Source organism: Nyctereutes procyonoides, unplaced genomic scaffold (genome assembly GCF_905146905.1).
Source record: "Nyctereutes procyonoides isolate TBG_1078 unplaced genomic scaffold, NYPRO_anot_genome, whole genome shotgun sequence".
NCBI classification, from domain to species: Eukaryota; Metazoa; Chordata; class Mammalia; order Carnivora; family Canidae; genus Nyctereutes; species Nyctereutes procyonoides.
Window position 1 is genome coordinate 69,292,442 of NW_026575125.1, and position 18,253 is coordinate 69,310,694.

At 35.6% G+C, this 18,253-nt stretch overlaps 1 protein-coding gene across 3 annotated transcripts in view; it reads left to right on the top strand.

Moving 5' to 3' along the window:
- Positions 1–18,253, top strand: part of DIAPH2 (diaphanous related formin 2) — a 1,101,152-nt gene that overhangs the window by 1,076,928 nt on the left and 5,971 nt on the right. The window lies entirely within an intron of this gene.

The window sequence follows — 18,253 nt, forward strand, 5'->3', positions numbered from 1 at the left end:
ATCCTTAATTCTTGTCTTGTGACCCTTAATTCCCCCACAACATGATCACCAAATTGAATTATCTTAACAATTCCACTCTCTATTGTACATGTAAACTACAAGAGACTTAAGGAGACCATCCATTATCTGGATGTTACTTCTCTATCCTCAGAGCCCATAGTCTTCTATTTTTAATCAACACTGATTTGCTTGTAGTCATACTTTTTTCATCTTTTCTCTCCCATTCCTTACAGTGTCTCCTTTGCTTGTAATGTACTTTTCACTCAGGCTAATTCACCCTCAACCTTTAAGAATCAGTTAAGACATTACCTTCTCTAGAAAGGCTCTCCAGAGATGTTTCCCTTAAAGCCTGGCTAAGTATTCTTTTTCTGTGCTCCTAAAGAATATACCCCTTATCATAGCACTCACTATAACTATATTCTGTTTACATGCTACCTCCCATGTAAGTGAAATTATCTTGAGAGAAATGGCTGAGACTTTTCATTTTTATATCAGAGATATAATATAATCTATGTTCTAAAACTAACTCACTGATAGCTGTGTAGCCAACTACAAAAGAAGCCCTAACATTTCATCAGACAAACTTTTACATGAAAAGGCCACAATCACTACATATAATCTGTCTTGAAAGAAGAAACTGGCTCATTTATCTCTGGCACTATGCGAGGCATGTAGTCACCATTCAAGAAAGGATTACTGAAATAAATTTCAGGCCTGTTTTGGGGCAAAGGGAAATACACTTGACATGGAAATAGACCCTGGTTATGACGGTTAAGACTCCCTCTTTAAAAAAAAAAAAAAAGACTCCCTCTTTCCAGTGAATACGTCTACTCAGGAAAGCAAGTTAAAGGTCATTGGATTACCTCTAGAAAAAAAAAATGAGTCACCAGTTTTACTAGATACATCATTCAAACTAGGCTAGAATCTCTAGAAATAATCTCTTTCCACAGATCTGTCTAGACTACTGGAATTCTAAAGCAGAGAAGTAATAGAAAGCAGCCTGGCAATATTTCCCTACCCACTGGATGGCAATAAGAAAAATAAATAAATTATTATAAAAGATTTTCATTGTTTCCCAAGGGCATAAAAATATCCCAGCTCATGATATCTTGTGAAATAAATAAAAATTCTGAACATTGATAAATTCTGATTTCCTAACTGATCTTTATTAAGTTTTTGTTTTTATAGGCTAATCTGGAAAAGACTTTCATAAACATGTTTGATTCTTTCTCACTGTCCCAACAGTGACTAAAACATGTCATCATCTCCACAATGAGGCTGTCTAGACTTTTAAAAACATAATAAGATCTTGATGCTGAAATGAAATCTTTGCACTGTGACTCTTATAATATCAAATATAAATTTAGTCTGTATCAGGTGCCATTCTGATCTTTTTGCATTATTGCCTCATTTAATCCTTGTAATTATTCTTTTAAGTACTCTAAATATTATTTTCATGTTCACAAATGAGAAAGTTTGTGAAAACATAGCTATTAAGTGAAAGAACAAAGATTTGAATTTCTATCTGTAATGTAAAAGTGTGGATAACTATTAGAGATAGAAACCACTTTTTGTTTGAGCACCCTTGACCAATTCTTATTTGTGTATATGTGTGTTTAATGTCTATCAAGAGATTAAAATATGGGCCAAGTAATTCTGTTAATACTCCACAATGTAAGTACGATTATTATCATCACTTTGCAGAAGAGGAAACTGATGCTTAGAAAAATTCATTTTGCAAATACATAAATACATAGGTGTATTCTATTACAAAAACTGTCTAGTAATATGCATTAATAAGCTCAAAGACTACATATACCAGTTAGCTTAATTTTATTCCATCATTATATCTTGCATCAGTACAAATGGTGGTAAGAAAGAGTATAATGCCTTATGCCAAGACTCCTCTCTCCACCCCCACACAATAACCAGGAAAAATAACCCAAAATGCATGTCTTGTTGAAAATGGGTCAGTATTATTTACCATCAAAGGACAAACTTATTTTAATTTCTCATTTATAAGTAACATGTTGCTACAAAGCAATTTTTAAGTCCATTTGATTTTACCATTGAATTAAAATTCTATAAAGGCTGTCATGACATACCTCCTTATCTTTCTGAATTTTTACTCATCTTTTTGGAAAAGGACAGCATCTAGGTTTACTTCTTAAGAGTAGAACTTTTAGAATTTTTAATCTAAAATTCATGAAATACTTTTATAAAAAAAGTATGGGGATGGGGTGATGGGCACTGAGGAGGGCACTTGACGGGATGAGAACTGAGTGTTATACTATATGTTGGAATAGAACTAGGTCAGCATATCAGCAACAGAGCACAGGCAGATCACAAACAACTGCCACAGAAAATGACAGAGTATTGTCCATCATATAATCAAAGTTAGAGAAATGGCTGATACCTAATAATCTTAGTCATAGGGATCTATGTCACACATAGAGTAGAAAGGCACAGAGATGACAGATGGTAGGAATGAATTGACCTTGTATCCACATTGTCATTTCAAAGCTACTTTATTTGCAGCAACCCACATGGTTGCTCAGACTCTCATTCTTGCCATGTACTCTTGGCCCAGGTCACTGCTGTCTGTGTATGCCTTAATCAGCTCTTCTCCTGCCACTCTTGATAGTGCTATCTAGGCTTCAACAACAGAACTTAACTAGATGATTCCAAAGAGCCCCATTTCTGCTGGGTGTTTTTTCTTCCTGGTTTTTGGTTTGTTTTTTTTTTAAAACAGAACAACGGTATTTATAAACAATTCAGGATTGTTTTTTAAAATTAAAATCACGTGTTTATGGAAACAACTATCACTACAAATCTGGCCAATTCAATATATATCCTTTTATTATTTTCTTCCTTTTCCTAGAAAAAAAAATATTAAATACATATAGGCATTCTGATTCCCCCTTTATACATCAATTGCTTTGTTAATCTGTTAAATAGTTCAGGAAGGAGAATTCATTTTTTTTCTAATCAAAAATTTGCAGCTTTCTATTTCTTCTTGGTAAGATCCCACATATTTTTTAAAGCCTAATTGGGATAAAGTTTTCCCTGGCCTCCAACTCCTGCACTCAAGAGATTATGATTTTTCTCTGCTCTGAACTGCCATCATACTTAAACTGTAATAGATGCTATAAGATACACATAGTTTTATGTTATAGCTATTTGTACATTTATCCTTTCCTCTCTAATAACTTATAAGGGTGTCTATTTTGGTACTCTGCAGATGTGTATGCAGTAAAAATTTGTAGGTGGATGGAAGGAAAGGAAGGAGGGAAGGAGGGGAAAAGATTTCCTTTCCTTTCTCTATATTAATGGCAAATTATATTCCCTGTTTGTTAAGCACTGTGGTAGATGGTGAATTGAAGGGTCGGTTCCTGATTCATTGCTAATAATTGGATGATTACTTAATCAACAGACATTTTCTGAGAAATTGCTATGTGTAAGACACTATGAAAGACACCTGAGCAGCTCTGTTATCATTTGTTTGGTCTATATTGGTTTATCCTTCAATGTAAGTTTCACATATATGATTTTCTTGGGGATTTTTCCAATTACTTTCTAACACTAGTCATATTTTTATATGTTGCCTTTCTCCATATTTTCCAGATATATAGGCATCATTATCAGATTTTCAACCTCATAGAAAGAAAATTTGTCTTAGAGTCTAATTGTATATCTTAGTAAAGAAGCAAGCATAATGCATAGCTAATGTAGTAAACCAAGGACATTAAAAAAATCTATTCGCTAGGTTTGACACTGAGCCCAAAGATAATCAATAGCAAGGTCTGTGTCACTTGAAATACTGAACAATACACTGATTTTTTTTCTGAGCCACATTTTTGTAAAATCCTTTGAAATACTCAAGTTATCAGTTATGTAAATGCTAGTCATTTAAAATTCCAAGGAGGTTGGTATACATGTTATGAAAATACCACATTTATGGAAGACTCCTAACTCTGGGAAACGAACTAGGAGTGGTGGAAGGGGAGGAGGGCGGGAGGTGGGGGTGACTGGGTGGTGGGCACTGAGGGGGGCACTTGACGGGATGAGCACTGGATGTTATCTGTATGTTGGCAAATTGAACACCAATAAAAAATAAATTTATTATTAAAAAAAAGAAAATACCATGTTTATGATAGGTAAAAGTAAGTATTGCATAGTTCCTACATTTGTAGCTTAACGTGGACTAAGTTTTTAATGCCTTGAAATAATATTATTGTACTCAGTGGTTTTACTTTTATCACACACTTCAATCTTTCTAAAGTTGCTATAATTGAATTTGTTTGATAATGTACCTTTATATTACTATAAGACTTGATAGTTTGCAGAATATGAAGTTCATAATAGAGATAGAGAATAGAGTTACTACCTGGCAGGGAGGATAAGAAGAAAGTGAAATATAGAAAAGTGATTTAATCTCACTACTGCAGTATTGTAAAATATAATTTGTTTTTCCCCTAGCATAGCAGAGTTTCATGGTGATAACTACTGAATTAATAAATCCATTGCAACTATTGAGACTTTTCCTTTAATAACATAATGAATGCTGAGCATTAAGAAGAGAAAAGGAGACATATTCTTTGTACAGATGTTACCCCTCACAGATCTATATCCCTAAGCATAGGAAAAATACCAACATCATACCCTGAGCAATAGCAAAATGAAAATCATTTGTGCATCTCAATTAGAATCACTGTATTTCCCACACAAAAACACACTATTTCCTGGAACACATTTGCTTATTTTCCAATTGGAAAGACATTTAAGGGTCTATTTTGTTATCATTACATGTGCTTAACTCCAATTATATTTAATGGGAGTTGTGTAACTATAGTCACAGTAGCCTCTGAACTACTTTTAATATTATTGCTTTCCATTACCATTCTCATTAAAATAGCTTTTCATCTCTTCTCCCAAAATTAACTACCACAGTATTCTGGGTTTCTCTTTTCTTTGCATGCATTTATTTGCATGTGGTGAAGGATATAGATTACACGACATGATCTGATTCTAGCTTTAAGAACATTATGATGTCATTGAGATTAGGATAGGGCTAGAACTCTTTAATTTTTAAGTAGAGGCAATTTATTGGCTTCTAGACATCTATTTTTGCACAGTGACCTATATATACAATTTTGCTGGAATAAACTAAATTGTTATAGTTTAATACCAGTGGTATCTGGTAGAAGCCAAATTTTAAAAATATAACATATACGAGAAAATTAGGTTTACAAAACTTGAAGCACTAGACTTTATCAACAGCCAACAAAACTATATCCTTAATTCCAATTCAAAATTTTGACAAGGTAAAAATATTAACAGGCATATTAGAAGATCTTTTATATAATTGGTTTTGCTCTTTTCCTTAGTGCTGGCCTATACTGTATTTCCAGAAGCAAAGTGGTCAGCTGGATCAGAAAGACAGAGAAAGAGGTTTGCTAAGTCTTTAAGAAAATGAGGGAAAAAAAGAAAATGAGGAACCCGAGGAGAACTCTTAAAAACATCAGTAGGGACTTTAGAGTCACTTGACTCATTGACACTCAACAAATAGACATCTGCCTATCCTTACTAAGATAGCCTAGTTAGTACTCATTGGGTTTATTTTTCAAGCTGTGTTGTTTTCAAGATGTATGATTATAAGATGATACAGAGTTCTAAAATGTTTCCTAAAAATACATAGTTGAAAAGAAAATATAAATTATGGAAGATTATCTCTACCAGATATTAAAATATACTACGAATGAAATCAGAAGCTATTCCACAAAAATAGTTTGGAAGATGTTTAGGTCAATGGAACAGAAATATACACTAGTATAGATAATCTAACATATGAAAAGAGGTATCATGAATCAGTGTAGAAATTCAGATTATTCAACAAAGGGTGCTGGAAAACCCATTTTCTCTCTGCAAGAAAGAAATAAACAACAACAAATCAATGTGGAAACTTTCCTGACATTGTACAACAAAATAAATTATAGATTACTTAAATAGATAAATGTGGAAAAAAAACAAACCTTACAAAACAAGATGAGACAGTTGAATGTTAATCAGGTGTTTCTGGCTAGAGAAAAGCTTTCTAAACTTAAAAGTAAAGGAACAGATCACAGTGTAAAAGATCAATAGATTCAGCTACATAAAAAGAATAAAAATGAGTTCCAGTCTGAGATGGTGTTGTTCAAAAACCCTGAACTACCTCCTGCACAGACACACTGAATCTACATAATTACATATAAAGCAATTCCTCCTGAAGAACTGAAGGCTGACTGAACAAACTGTGCACAACAAAAGATAAAGGGACCACATAGAGAATGGCAGGAGAGATGGAGGAATGGTAATCATGAGAACCCCACCCCTGATGCTGCAAACTGCAGTGGGGAGGGATAGTACTGAGGGACTGGGAGAGGATTCCTCCACCCTAGGGCAGAGAACAAAAGCTGCAGTTTAAAAAAGTAAACTAAAGCATAAAGGAGCCAGACCTAGAGCATCTGCCAAATGGCAGGGAAGCTGCTAGAATTCTCTCTAGGGTCAGAGTTGCTGGCAAGTGCCATTGTTTACATTTCCTCTCCACTTTGATAGTACAGACAGTAGCACGGTCCAGGTGCCCTAGCCAGCCTCCCACCTCAGAGAGTCCTGTGCCACTAGCCCTCATTAGCCCCAGCCATACTCCCAAGGTGGTCTCAGTGAAGCACATCTGGGAAACCAAAGACGTGCATCCAGTTCAGCTCCAGAGGACTCACCAGGGTACCCCATGCATGGAGCATATGAGGACATCCTAGCCAGGGACCCTCCCCGTCCCACCGCATTCATTGCACTAAAACATCCTGGCCTTTGCCCACCTAAGCTCCACCCATCCCACCAGGGCACACCCTGCATGGAGCATCCCAGAACCAGAACCACCTAGCTCATTCCCTCCTCAGCTCCTGCTGTCTAGTCGGGGAGCCTCCTAGACAGAACTTCTCAGTACCTCCTGGCCCATGCCTGCTTCTGCTCCAGTCATCTTGCCAGGGTGCCCCCTAGAAGGAATACCCCAGGAGCCCCAGCTTGCACTTGCTTTGGCTCCAGCTCTCCCACCAAGATACGCTCTGTGTAGAGAGCCCTGGAACCCTGAGCCCACTTCAGCTCCAACCATCCCACTAGGGTGGCCCCAGTGCAATGCCTCAGGACCCCCAATCAGTGCCTGCTACAGCTCCAGCCAACCAACTAAAGCAAAGGACACACAGAGATGCTCCTACACAAGGCCCTTCCTTTAAGACTAAGATACATAGCTGTTCTATGTAATTCATAGAAACAAACGCAGGAAGTTTAACAAAACGAGAAGACAGAGGAATATACTCCAAATGAAAGAACAAGACAAAACGTCAAAAAAATAACTACATGAAATGGAGCTAAGCAGTCTACCTAATAAAGAGTTCAAAGCAATGGTCCTAAAGATGCTCACTGGACTTGAGAGAAGAGTAGATGAACTCAGTGAGAACTTCAACAAAAAAGAAAATATAAAAAAGAACTAATCAGAGTTGAAGAATATAATAAATGAAAAACACACTAGAGGGAATGCACAGCTGTTGGAGTATGCAGAAGAAGAGCTCAGTGATCTGGAAGACAGGGTAATAGAAAGCACCCAAACTGACAGCAAAAAGAAAAAATAATTTTAAAAAATTAGTACAGGTTAAGGGAACTCTGTGACAGCATTAAGTGTACAAACAGTCACATTATAGGGGTCCTAGAGGGAGATTAAAGGAATAAAAGGGGCAGAAAGCTTATTTGAAGAATTAATAGCTGAAAACTTCCCTACCTGGGGAAGGAAACACATTCAGGTCCAAAAATCACAGAGAAACCCCCAAACAAGATGAACCCAAGGATCTCCACACCAAGACATATAATAATTAGAACATCGAAGATTCAAGCTAAAGAGAGAATCATAAAATCAGCAAGAAAAAGCAACTAATTCATATAAGGGAAATCCCATATGGCTTTCAGATGATTTTTCAGCAGAAACTCTGCAGTCCGGAAGAAAATGATATGATATTCAAAACGCTGAAAGGAAAAAACCTACAGCCACGAATGCTCTACCTGGCAAGGTTATCATTCAGAATTGAAGGAGAGATAGTTTCTCAGACAAACAAAACTGAGACTTCATCACCACTAAATTGGCTTTTACAAGAAATGTTAAAGGGACTTCTTTAAGAGGAAAAGAAAAGGCCATAATTAGAAAAAAAAAATTACGAAAGGAAAAAATTTCACAAGTAAAAAGCAAACATAAAGGTAGTAGATCAGTCACTTAAAAAGCTAGTATAAAGGCTAAAAGATAAAAGTAGTAAAATTAATTTTATCTAAAAACTAGTTAAAGGACTCACAAGTAAAAAGATATAAAATATGACATATACAGAAAACATGGAGGGGAAATAAAAATATAGTGCTTTTAAATGGTGTTTGAGCTTAAGCAACCAACAAGTTAATATAGACTGCTTTATACTTAAGATCTTATAAATGAACCTCATGATAGCCAAAAAGCTATAATAGGTATGAAAAAGAGAAAGAGAGAGAGAAATCCAAGGATAAGACTATAGAAAGTCATCAATCACAAGGAAAGAGAGCAAGAAAAGAAAGGAACAGAGAAGAAATTCAAAAATAATCAGTCAACAATTAACAGAAGGTCACTAGTACATGCCTATCTATAATTACTTTAAATATTAATGATCTGAATGCTCCAATCAAAAGACATAGGGTAAAATAATGGATACAAAACCCCCACTTATTTATATGCTACCTACAAAAGACTCACTTCAGACCTAAAGACACATACAGACTGAAAGTGAAGGGATAGAGAAAGATCTTTCATGCAAATGAAAGCCAAAAAATGGGGTAGTAATACTTATATCAGAAAAAATAGAATTTAAGGCCATCTTGGTGGCTCAGTGGTTGAGCATTTGCCTTTGACTCAGGGTGTGATCCCAGGGTCCCAGGATCAAGTCCTGCATCGGGCTTCCTGCATGGAGCCTGCTTATCCCTCTGCCTGTGACTCTGCCTCTCTCCCTGTGTTTCTCATGAATAAATAAATAAAATCTTAAAAAAAAGAAAAAATAGAATTTAAAACAAGGACTATAAGAAGAGACAAAGATGGACATTACATAATGCTAAAGAGGTCAATCCAACAAGAGGATATAACAATTGTAAATATCAGTACACCCAACATAGGAACACTGATGTACATAAAGCAACTATTAACAAAAAAAAAAAAAAAAAAGAAGAAAAAAGAAAGAAAAAAAAACCCAACTATTAACAGACATAAAGGGAGAAATTGAAAGTAATTTAATAATAGTAGGTGACTTAAACCCCTCATTTACACCAATGGATAGATCATCCAGACAGAAAATCAAAAAAGGAACAGTAGCTTTGAACAACATATTAGACCAGATGTAATTATCAGATACATACAAAACATTCCATCCAAAAACAGCAGAATACACATTCCTTTCAAGTGTACATGGAACATTCTCCAGGATAGATCACATTTTAGGCCATAAAACAAGTCTTAATAAATTTAAGAATATTTGAATGATATCAAGGGTCTTTTCTGACCATAATATATGAAACTGGAAATGAATTACAATAAAAAAAAACTGGAAAATACTCAAACTCATGGAACTAAACAACATGCTACTAAATAACCAATGTGTCAACCAAGAAATCTAGGAGAAAAATTTTTAAAATACTTGGAAACAAATGAGAATGAAAACACAACAGTTCAAAATATTTTGGACACACCTAAAGTAATTCTAAGAGGGAAGCTTACAGCAATACAAATCTACATCAAAAATAAGAAAGATCTCAAATAAATAATCTAACCTTATACCTAATGGAAATAGAGAAGAAAGAACAAACAACCTAAACTTAGTAGAAGGAAGAAAAATAATAAAATTAGAGTGTAAATAAATGAAATATAGACCAAAAAAATGAAAAGATTAATGAAACCAAGAGCTGTTCTTTGAAAAGATAAAAAAGATTGATAAACCTTTAGCCAGACACATCAAGAACAAAGATAAAGGACTCAAATAAAATCAGAAATGAAAGAGAAGTGACAACCAACAGTACAGAAATACAAAGGATTATAAGGGACTACTACAAAAAATTATATGCCAACAAATGGGACAACCCAGAAAAAATGGATAAATTCCTAGAAACATACAATCTTCTGAAACTGAATGAAGAAGAAATAGAAAATCTGAACAGGGATCCCTGGGTGGCGCAGCGGTTTGGCGCCTGCCTTTGGCCCAGGGCGCGATCCTGGAGACCCGGGATCGAATCCCACGTCGGGCTCCCGGTGCATGGAGCCTGCTTCTCCCTCTGCCTGTGTCTCTCTCTCTCTCTCTCTCTCTCTCTCTGACTATCATAAATAAATAAAAATTAAAAAAAAAAGAAAATCTGAACAGACTGATAATGAAATCATTAATTAAAAAGAGGTGCAACACAAAAGTCCACGACCAGATGTCTTCACAGGTGAATTCTATCAAACATTTAAAGAAGAGTTAATACCTATTCTTCTCAAACTATTACAAAAAATAAAAGAGGAAGGAAAGCTTCCAAATGTATTTTTCAAGGCCAGCATTACCCTTACCCCAAAACCTGACAAAGACACTGCAAAAAGACTTACAGGCCAATACTCCTGATGAACATAGATTCAAAAGTCCTCAATGAAATACTAGAAAATCAAATTCAACAATATATTTAAAAAATTATTTTCCATTATCAAGCAGGATTTATCTAGTGATGCAAGAATGGTTCAATATCTACAAATCAATCAATGGTAATATATCACATTAATAAGAGAAAGGATAAAGACCTTATGATTATTTCAAGAGATGCAGAAAAAGAATTTAACAAAATTCAACAAATGTTCATGATAAAATTTTTTTTTGAGATACAAAAAAGCAGGTTTAGAGGGAACACAGATCAGTATAATAAAGGCCATATCTGAAAAACCCATAACAAACATCATACCCTATGGTGAAAACCTGAAAGCTTTTCCGTTAATATTAGAAACAAGACAAGGGTGTCTACTCTGGTCACTTACATTCAACATACTACTAGAAGTCCTAGCTGTAGCAATCATACAAGAAAAAGAATTAAAATGCTTCCAAATTGATAAGGTATAAGTAAAACTATCATTATTTGAAGGTGACATGTTACTATATGTATAAACAATTCTATAGACTCCACCAGAAAACTATTAAATAAATAAATTTGGTGAAGCTGCAGGATACAAAATTAATATATAGAAATCTATTGCATTTCTTTTTTAAAGATTTATTATTTATTTTGGAGAAAATCTTTAAGCAGACTCCTTGCTGAGTGGTTAGCCTGACTTGGGGCTCAATTGCACCACCCATGGGATCATGACCTGAGCTGAAACTGAATCAGACATTCAAAAAACTGAGCCACCCAGGTGGTGTTATTGCTGTAACTAACAAAGTAGCAGAAAGAAAAATTAAGGAAACAATCCTATTTACAACTGCATCAGAAAGAACACTGAGGAATAAATTTAACCAAAGTGAAACACCTGTATTTTGAAAACTATAAAACACTGATGAAAGAAATTGAAGGCAACACAAACAAATGGAAGATAGTCTATGATCATGGATTGAGATAACCAATCTTATCAAAATGTTGAGGGAAGCCCTGGTGGCTCAGCGGTTTAAAACCACTTTCAGCCTGGGGTGTGATCCTGGAGACCCAGGATCGAGTCTCACGTCAGGCTCCCTGCATGGAGCCTGTTTCTCCCTCTGCCTGTGTCTCTGCCTCTCTCTCTCTCTCTCTCTCTCTCTCTCTCTCATGAATAAATAAATACAATCTTTAAAAAAATTTTTTAAATGTTGATACTACCCATAGCAATCTGTACATTCAATGTAATCCCTATCAAATAACCAGTAGCATGTTTTCACAGAACTAGAACAAAAAGCACTAGAACAAAAAGCAGAAATAGAAACAGACTCATAAATACAGCAAACAAACTGGTGGTTGCCAGAGCAGAGAGGGATAGGAGATGGGCAAAATAGGGAAAAGTATTAATAAATATGAACTTCCAGTTATAAAATATGTCAGGGGGATGAAAAACATAGCATAGGAAATGTAGTCAATAACATTGTAGTAACATTGTATGGTGATAGATTATAACTATACTTATCATGGTGAGCACTGCAGAGTGTATAGAATTGTTGAATCATTGTGTTGTACAGCTGAAACATTTTACATTGTATATCAACTATAATTCAATAATAAAAATTAAAAAGTATAATAAGAAAAGAAACCATGTGTTCCTAAAAACCCACAACACAAACTAAATAAACAGGTAATCAACAACTAAGAAAATAGTTCTGACAAATATTTAAATTGGTTACTATCTTTAATATGTAGATTCCAAAATAAAAACAAAGCAAAACCTAAGACTCCAATAGATTAATGGCCAAGGGGCCTGACCAGCATTTAAAGGAAGATATATAGATAATAACACATGGAAATTTCCACTTTACAAAGATTTGAAGAAATGCAAAAAGAACAAATTACATGTTGTAATCACTTTTCATATTAGCACAGTTAAAAAAATTGATACCCAATAATGTGTTAACACAGATTCATGTACTTACTTCCAGTTGAATTTAAATTAATACAATTATTCTGGAATTCCATTTGGATTTAATTTTGCATCCTTAACAAACCCAGTTCTATACATGGTCTATAAAGGTAGAAGGATGTTCATTGTGAGTCTTTTATAATAGAAAAAATGGGAACACCTTAAATATCCAGCAGGAGAGAAATGGTTAACCAAATTGTGGTATATTTATATAAAACAAAAAGATTATGTGGCCATTAAAAATCATGTTTTCAATATCATGTTTCAAGAGTTCAGTAACATGGAAAATTTCTACAATAAAATGTTAAATGAAAATATAGAATACCAAATTGCACATATAGTTTAAGTTCAAGATATATATGTATCGAGAAGCCCAGGTGGCTCAGCAGTTTAGTGCTGCCTTCAGCCCAGGGCCTGATCCTGGAGACTTGGGATTGAGTCCCACATCAGGCTCCCTGCATGGAGCCTGCTTCTCCCACTGGCTGTGTCTCTGCCTCTCTCTCTCTCTCTCTCTCTCTCTCTCTCTCTCTCTCTCTTTCTCTCTCTGTCTGTGTGTCTCTCATGAATAAATAAATAAAATCTGTAAAAAAAAAAAAAGATATATGTATCTTGGGATGCCTGGGTGGCTCAGTCGGTTAAGCATCAACTTTTGTTTTCTGCTCAGGTTATGATCTCAGGGTCATGAAATCAAGCTCAGGGTCATGAGATCAAGCGCCTCACTGGGCTCTCCACTGGGCATGGAGTCTGCTTAAAATTGTCTCTCTACTTCTCCCTTTGCTCCTACCCCCCAGACTTGCGCACACGTGTGTGTGTGTGTGTGTGTGTGTGTGCTTTCTCTCTCTCTTAAAAAAAAATATGTATTGTAAAGACGCTATCCCTATTCTGATAAGAGTGAAGAGAACAAATCTGGTCAAGTCATGGATCAACTGGCAATCCTCTCCAAGAGACTAGGCCAAAGCCTAATTTAGCTGCCACCTTCCAGTCAATTCTAGTAATGAGAAACTATCAATTTAGGATCCCCAAAATCACAGAGAAAAGCATAAATTAAACAGCTTTGGAATCATGGGACACAAGGGGAAAATATAAGTTTATAGGAGACAATTTTAGTATAACAGTCTAAGATAAATTATCTTTCTTTAATCAGTGTTTGGAAAGCATCTACTCAATAGACATTTTCTGAAGCATCATTAGTTTTCTTGGTTTTCTTAGCCTAAGCCGCATAAACCCAGTCCCTCTGCTTTATTTGTTGGAAATAATGCCTACCCATTGATGGTCGATCTGTCACACCATTGCTTTTGAAGAGCTTTGGAGGAAATAAAGTTCACGGTAAATCTCAAGAGGTTTTCTTTTACTTTGTTTTCTTGCATTAAAATGGGATATTTTGTAATACAATATGCAGTATATACCAAACACATTTATTTTATGTTACCCTGATGGTAAAGTGCATTATGTTAGGTTAACACTGATACATCTACATGCCTATGAATACTAGGGAGGAAACTATTCTTCCATAGACAACAAATAGACTCAATGTGAGGGGAAATGAATAATGGACATGGCCTTTTTATCACAGTTTTTCCATCTCAACATGTCCTACTCATGAATTATACAAGATGTATCCTTGTACCTTTGGCATACACTCACTCTGTTGGAAGATTAATTGTACATTCTCAGGTTACATACCATAGGCTTGAGTACTTTAGTCTGTGTCTGTGTTTGGTTAAACTTTATTTGTAATATGCTGAGTCCTCAGTTATTTCACTTGACAAAATTTTCAGTAAGAAGGAAATTAGTGACGTAAATTTAGCTATTGGTCTGAAACTTTGGAATATCCAGATATTTTTTGGATGATGTGCTTTGTACATAGTTGCTAAATGAATGAATGAATGGATTTTAGCTCAATACAGTAAAGGGATTTAATCCATTTACTATAGGACTCAGTAGGGAAGGTTTTGAGATGAATGTCAAATCAATTTATATTCAGAAAAAGCATAAAGATTATTGCTCTTATGACAGTGGAGAAATCATGACATTGGTTTGAACTGGTTAACTTCATACTCAGAATGCACAGAAGCATGTTAAAGTTGGGCTATGTATTCATATTCTCTTCGGTGACAGATTAGAATATTGTTTTAGTTTTGATCACCCTTCTTCCATAGAAGGCACATTTTTGTATAACTATGGACTTCTCCAACTTCACATTATGACCAGGTCACTCTCTGTAATATCAGAATCTTTTCACCTTCACATGAGGCATATTTCAAAGACAAGCCTTTGATAATCAAAGAGAATACCTAACTATGGTGGATTTAGAAGGTAAATCTTGGGACTGACATCTCAGGCTTTTACTGCTGCATTAATTATTGGTTAACAAACAGTAGAATTTCTTTTTTTAAGATTTATTTATTTATTCATGAGAGATATAGAGAGAGGCAGAGTCCTAGACAGAGGCAAAAGCAGGCTCCTCAGAGGGAGCCTGATGTGGGACTCGATCCCAGGACTCCAAGATCATGCCCTGAGCCGAAGGCAGAGGCTCAACTGTTGAGCCACCCAGGTGTCCCAACAGTAGAATTTCTTAATGAATTCTTAGATCATGAGGACAAATTAGACACTGTGGGCTTTCTTATTCACTATCATGTTACCTTATACGTTAAGAAAATGAAAGCAGAAAAAGATATGGCAAATCATGTTTCTCCCATCCTCTAATAAAATGTGTTTTCCTGGATCTCATTGCACAATATCCCCAACAAGTATAAAACAGATAGATGTCCCTCCCCACACTTCTTCCTTTCTTTCATTTCTAAAAAGACTACAGGCAAATTGGAAAGAGAAGCCACTGTTTGTTAACAAAGCCCTCCACATCATCTCAGGTGAGTACAACTATTTACTTTTTTGAGGAGAGTTTCCTATCTTTGCCATCTAAACTATTCTAGTATCAACAGTGTTGAGTGAATAAGACTTGCTATAAAAGTGAATTTGAGGGCACATGGGTGGCTCAGTCTGCTAAGTGTCTGCCTTTGGCTCAGGTCATGATCCTGGGGTCCTGGGATCGAGCCCCACATAGGGCTCCTGTTCAGTGAGGAACCTGCTTCTCTCTCTCTCTGCCCAGTACCTCCTCCCAGCTCATGGTTTCTCTTATGTGCTCTGTCTCCCATGTGCTCACTCTCTTTCTCTCTCAAATACATAAATAAATTCTTTTTAAAAAAGTGAATTTGGTTTAATCTGGATCTCCTACAACTCTATAATCATCACATGGGCATCCACTTCCTTCACCTATGTCTCCAAATAGGAAATATGGTCACTCTTGCAATCACCCAAATTACTTTATCACCTCTGATAGCAATAATATGTAACGTTTGCTTTATCATAAATTTAACATTAACTATGTGCCCTGACCTAATGAGGGTCATGCCAGATTTTTACCCATTAGTATTTAATACTATAATTATAGAATTTTTATTTCAAAAAATTCACTGATTCTCAATCTTTAACTCAAAGAAGACATGAATTTGAACATGAAATTTTTTCATCATTAAATTGCAAGCTATTGTGACAAAAGATGAATATATATATTAATGTCATATAGATTTATAAACATATCATCTTCTAAATTAGACTTTCTGCCTAATCCATACAAACCTAGAATATATGCAGAAAATTGTAATTAGATCACAAAATTCAGATTAGTCATTGTTGCCATTGTTTCTAATGGCATGTTTTCCATAAATAAGGTTGTACATTGACATTTCAAAAATACATAGTAACCTTTTCTGAACTGCTTCCTCTCATAATTATCTCATTAACATAAGGATCAGTTAGGAACCAAAAATACATAGAGAGAGAGAAGGGAGAGAGGGAGGAAATGAATAGTTCTCTGCTGTGCATGCCAAGAACTAAATTTGGGCCCTGAACCAGTGTTTATCCTGCTTTCCAAAACCTTCAATGCCCTTTCCTCAGTTTATTTTCACCTGAAAGTATTTTCTCATACCAAATGCTACCAATAAGTGAATCCTGACACCACGTCATTTAATGCTATGAGTCCAGGTTTTTTAATGTGGTATTGTCTTTAGTCCAGTGGGTTGTGAGTGATGATATGGGAAGCCAGTGGCATTCCTGGAGTGAGTGCAATGCCAATTAACCTTAGTGTGTAGGACCACCAAGGCACAAGCCCTTTTTTGAACTGGGATAATCCTCTGAGAATGGTACCATCATTCTTGTAATCTGGTGGCTTTTAACACTGAATGTTTAAATGCCAGCAAAGCATTGGTAACCAATATATTATAATCTCATTTTAAATGTTTTCTAAGAAGTCCCAAACCAATCTGTATGCAAACTAGTGACATCTAAGTAATAAACCCTTTATTTATTTGTCTGTCTGTCTGTTTTATTTATTTACTTATTTATTCACGAGAGACACACAGAGAGAGATAGAGGCAGAGACACAGGCAGAGGAAGAAGCAGGCTCCACGCAGGGAGCCCGACGTGGGACTCGATCCCCAATAAGCCCTTTATCTAGGAATGTTATCTTCACATTTTTTGCTGAATTATAATCGGTATCACAAACTAAATAATGACTTTTTAAAATGGTATCTTTAAAAGGATACCCAAATAATCCTTCACTCAAATCTCTTAATAGAGAAAATGCCTTTCTCACCTCTCAGTGATATTATTGCATTTATAAGGCACTTTAAGCTTAAGGCTGGTCGGCTTGGTGCAGTCATATGTGGTGTTAACAAGGCCAAGGTTATGGAAGCTAGTTAGTTTTGTTCTATGTACTGACCATGGGCTACCAGGAATCAGTGTAGAGACACTGGCACAGAGCGGAAAGGTCCCACAGCAAAACCTCAGTACTTCTCACAGTCCATCCTCCACATAGGACAGACAGGATGTGTTCTTTGGGCATCATCATTTCAGGAAGGATGTGGTTAGTAGCTTGGGAAGCCCCAATATCTACCTCTGAACAAAGGAGTCCTGATATTTAGACATTAACTTTGCATTATAATCCCCCATCATACTACTGATTTGCTGTGTAACCTTCATCATCAAAGCAGAAATAATAGGATAGAGTGAAATAGACACCTCCCAGGGATATTGAGTGAATTAACAAATTAACAAGTGTAAAGTGCTAGCTTTTATGTAAGTTCTGGTGGTGGTTATTATTTCTAGGGACCTAGTCCCATTTTAAATAGAGAATCTAGGTGTATTATGTCTTTGTCAGAAAGGGCTTTTCACCCACATCAATTGCATTTAAGCTGAGCATAAAACAGAGGTGATAATAACATATTAGTGATTATCACAATGCAGAGCTGTAAACCTTTTTTCTATTACAGCTAAAACTATTTTGAGCAACTGTCAATGCTTTTAAACTTTGCGTTCCAAGCTTTGTGCCAGCAGTTATCGCTATAGTGATTATTCTTCCTGTGATGGGTGAGGGGAATAGGACCTATTCATTATTCATTCCCATAATGACTATATTATGTATTAGATATATTTGCATCATACAATCAGGCAAAGATTCAGTAGCTGGTTTGATTGGCACATATTGCCATCATTAAAAAGTAAAAATTCTTTTCTGCTCTGCCTACCTGGTGTCCTCTAGAGGTAGCC